Source organism: Bombus fervidus, unplaced genomic scaffold (assembly GCF_041682495.2).
Source record: "Bombus fervidus isolate BK054 unplaced genomic scaffold, iyBomFerv1 scaffold0080, whole genome shotgun sequence".
Lineage (NCBI taxonomy): Eukaryota > Metazoa > Arthropoda > Insecta > Hymenoptera > Apidae > Bombus > Bombus fervidus.
Window position 1 is genome coordinate 15,001 of NW_027212642.1, and position 5,000 is coordinate 20,000.

Consider the following 5,000-nt stretch of genomic DNA (forward strand, 5'->3'; position numbering starts at 1 on the left):
AAAAAATATATACCTTGCAACGTTAATTAACGAAATAATTAAACAAATATCGCAGTCGTGTCAGTTCGTCGAACACAAATTTTTTAAAAAATTCGAAAAAACGTTTAATCCAGTTGTATTTAATAGAGATATAACCGTTTCCGCAAAAATATTTATACCTTATAACGCTTTTTAACGAAATAACTCGAAATAAGTATTTCGGACTTTTCCGCCGGCCGAAATTTTTCTAAGTCCCAACGTACCGGTCCAGAATGAGACAAAGTTCCAAAGGCCCGGTCGTATCCGTCCGTTTTTTTTTAACCTTCCACGGACGAAATAAACGTTTAATCCCGACGTAAAATACAATAATATAGCGATTTATATAAAAATATTCATACCTCATAACGCTTTTTAACGAAATAACTCGAAAAAACTTTTCGGTCCGAAATTTTTCTAAGTCCCTACGTACCGCTCGAGAATGCGACTAAGTTCCAACGTCCCGGGCGCGATCATACTTTTTTTATATAACTTTTCAGCGACGAAATAAATGCTTAATCCCGATGTAAAACGTCATTTTAAAGCGATTTATGCAAGAATATTCGCACCTTATAACGCTTTTAAGCGAAATAATTCAAAAAAACCTTTCGAATAAAAAATTTTTTTTTAACGTTTTCGGGACCAAATAAACGTTTAATCCCGACGTAAAATATAATAATACAACGATTTATATAAAAATATTAATACCTCATAACGCTTTTTAACGAAATAACTCGAAAAAACTTTTCGGTCGAAAATTTTTCTAAGTCCCTACGTACCGGTGGAGAGTATGACCAAGTCCGACGGGCCGAGTCGCGTCGGTCCACTATTTTTTTTTAACGTTTTCGGGACCAAATAAACGTTTAATCCCGACGTAAAATATAATAATATAGCGATTTATATAAAAATATTCGTACCTTATAACGCTTTTTAACGAAATAACTCGAAAAAACTTTTCGGTCGAAAATTTTTCTAAGTCCCTACGTACCGGTGGAGAGTATGACCAAGTCCGACGGGCCGAGTCGCGTCGGTCCACTATTTTTCTTTAACGTTTTCGGGACCAAATAAACGTTTAATCCCGACGTAAAATATAATAATATAGCGATTTATATAAAAATATTCGTACCTTATAACGCTTTTTAACGAAATAACTCGAAAAAACTTTTCGGTCGAAAATTTTTCTAAGTCCCTACGTACCGGTGGAGAGTATGACCAAGTCCGACGGGCCGAGTCGCGTCGGTCCACTATTTTTTTTTAACGTTTTCGGGACCAAATAAACGTTTAATCCCGACGTAAAATATAATAATATAGCGATTTATATAAAAATATTCATACCTTATAACACTTTTAAGCGAAATAACTCGAAAAAACTTTTCGGTCGAAAATTTTTCTAAGTCCCTACGTACCGGTGGAGAGTATGACCAAGTCCGACGGGCCGAGTCGCGTCGGTCCACTATTTTTTTTTAACGTTTTCGGGACCAAATAAACGTTTAATCCCGACGTAAAATATAATAATATAGCGATTTATATAAAAATATTCATACCTTATAACACTTTTAAGCGAAATAACTCGAAAAAACTTTTCGGTCGAAAATTTTTCTAAGTCCCTACGTACCGGTGGAGAGTATGACCAAGTCCGACGGGCCGAGTCGCGTCGGTCCACTATTTTTCTTTAACGTTTTCGGGACCAAATAAACGTTTAATCCCGACGTAAAATATAATAATATAGCGATTTATATAAAAATATTCATACCTTATAACACTTTTAAGCGAAATAACTCGAAAAAACTTTTCGGTCGAAAATTTTTCTAAGTCCCTACGTACCGGTGGAGAGTATGACAAAGTCCGACGGGCCGAGTCGCGTCGGTCCACTATTTTTTTTTAACGTTTTCGGGACCAAATAAACGTTTAATCCCGACGTAAAACTTAATAACATTCCCATTTATATAAAAATATTCGTACCTCATAACGCTTTTTAACGAAATAACTCGAAAAAACTTTTCGGTCCGAAATTTTTCTAAGTCCCTACGTACCGCTCGAGAATGCGACTAAGTTCCAACGTCCCGGGCGCGATCGTACTTTTTTTATATAACTTTCCAGCGACGAAATAAACGCTTAATCCCGATGTAAAACGTCATTTTAAAGCGATTTATGCACAAATATTAGCACCTTGTAACGCTTTTAAGCGAAAAAATTCGAAAAAACGGTTCGATTAAAAAATTTTTTTTAAAGTTCTCGGGACGAAATAAACGCTTAATCCCGACGTAGAAATACATAATATTCCCATTTATATAAAAATATTCATACCTCGTAACGCTTTTAAGCGAGATAACTCGAAATAACTTTTCGGTCCGAAATTTTTCTAAGTCCCTACGTACCGGCCGGGGGATCGACGAAGTGCCAACCTCCCGGTCATGTCGGTCCGGAGGGGGCAATTTTTTAAAAAAATAAAACGAAATCGTTACGTTCGACTAGAATTCGTCGAACCATAACGATTTCTATAAAAATATTCATACCTCGTAACGCTTTTAAGCGAAATAACTCGAAATAACGTTTCGGTCCGAAATTTTTCTAAGTCCCAACGTACCGCTCGAGAATGCGACTAAGTTCCAACGTCTCGGGCGCGATCGTAAATTTTTTACGGCACCTTTCGGGGACGAAATAAACGCTTAATCCCGATGTAAAACGTCATTTTAAAGCGATTTATGCAAGAATATTCGCACCTTATAACGCTTTTAAGCGAAAAAATTCGAAAAAACGGTTCGATTAAAAATTTTTTTTTAACGTTGTCGGGACGAAATAAACGCTTAATCCCGACGTAGAAATACGTAATATTGCTATTTATGTAAAAATATATACGCATCATAACGCTTTTAAGCGAGATAACTCGAAATAACTTTTCGGTCCGGAATTTTTCTAAGTCCCTACGTCCCGGCCGGGGGATCGACGAAGTGCCAACCGCCCGGTCATGTCGGTCCGGAGGGGGCAATTTTTTAAAAAAATAAAACGAAATCGTTACGTTCGACTAGAATTCGTCGAACCATAACGATTTCTATAAAAATATTCATACCTCGTAACGCTTTTTAACGAAATAACTCGAAAAAACTTTTCGGTCCGAAATTTTTCTAAGTCCCAACGTACCGGTCGAGAATGCGACTAAGTTCCAACGTCCCGGGCGCGATCATACTTTTTTTATATAACTTTCCAGCGACGAAATAAACGCTTAATCCCGACGTAAAACGTCATTCTAAAGCGATTTATGCAAGAATATTCGTACCTTGTAACGCTTTTAAGCGAAAAAATTCGAAAAAACGGTTCGATTAAAAAATTTTTTTTAAAGTTCTCGGGACGAAATAAACGCTTAATCCCGACGTAGAAATACATAATATTGCCATTTATATAAAAATATTCATACCTCGTAACGCTTTTTAGCGAGATAACTCGAAATAACTTTTTGGACCGGAATTTTTCTAAGTCCCTACGTACCGGCCGGGGGATCGACGAAGTGCCAACCGCCCGGTCATGTCGGTCCGGAGGGGGCAATTTTTTAAAAAAATAAAACGAAATCGTTACAGTCGACTAGAATTCGTCGAACCATAACGATTTCTATAAAAATATTCATACCTTATAACGCTTTTAAGCGAAATAACTCGAAATAACTTTTCGGTCGAAAATTTTTCTAAGTCCCTACGTACCGGTCGAGAATGCGACTAAGTTCCAACGTCCCGGGCGCGATCATACTTTTTTTATATAACTTTCCAGCGACGAAATAAACGCTTAATCCCGATGTAAAACGTCATTCTAAAGCGATTTATGCACAAATATTAGCACCTTGTAACGCTTTTAAGCGAAAAAATTCGAAAAAACGGTTCGATTAAAAATTTTTTTTTAACGTTCTCGGGACGAAATAAACGCTTAATCCCGACGTAGGAATACATGATATTCCCATTTATGTAAAAATATATACGCATCACAACGCTTTTAAGCGAAATAACTGGAAATAACCGTTCGGTACGAAAATTTTTCAAAGTCAGACGGGCTCTCGAGCGTTGCTCGCTCGCTGCGCTCGCTCGAAAAAAAAACTAGCCCAACCCAAAACCAATCCCTTTTTCGCGTTCGTTCCTCGATTTCTCTTGAAATCGGAGAAACTCGCGGGATCGGTTTTGGGTTGGGCTAGTATAAGTTCGAGCGAGCGCAGCGAGCGAGCAACGATCGCGACCGTTACTTCGTACGTCCACGGTATATTTTCGTTACGTTAATTTTTCGTTACTTTCGTCTCGTTTCTTGGATCGATCGAGAGCGGTTTGGTCGATGGTGAAAGAAGGAAAAAACGAGAGAACGAAAAGTAAAAGAGGAGCGAGCGCGCGTCTCGCCCTTGCGAATTACGTCGTCGTATTTTCGTACGTACGTACGTACCTTAAGAATATCGTACGTACCCCGGCGCTGACCCGCGATGCGGGGGGTTGGGGGGGGGGGAGTGGCGCCCGGGCACGCCCTCGAGACGTTATCTCTATTGGATTTAAAGGAAAAAAAAATCGCTACGTACGACCATCGTTCGCATCGACGGCCGTACGTAGCGAAATTGTGTTTGGAATTAAATTGTCGATTCCAGCGGAGTATTGGTTTTTGCTTGAAAACGACAAAGTCCAGCGGCGTATTGCTTTTGAATCGCACTCGACGAAAATTGATTTAAAGGAAAAAAAATCGCTACGTACGACCATCTAAGGCCGTACGCAGCGAAATTCCTTTTTCAAGCGCACGCGACAAAGTCCAGCGGCGTATTGCTTTTTCAAGCATACTTAAAAAATTCAAAGTCCAGCGGCGTATTGCTTTCGCTGGCATATAAAAATTCAAAGTCCAGCGGCGTATTGCTTTCGCCGGCATATAAAAATTCAAAGTCCAGCGGCGTATTGCTTTCGCTGGCATATAAAAATTCAAAGTCCAGCGGCGTATTGCTTTCGCCGGCATATAAAAATTCAAAGTCC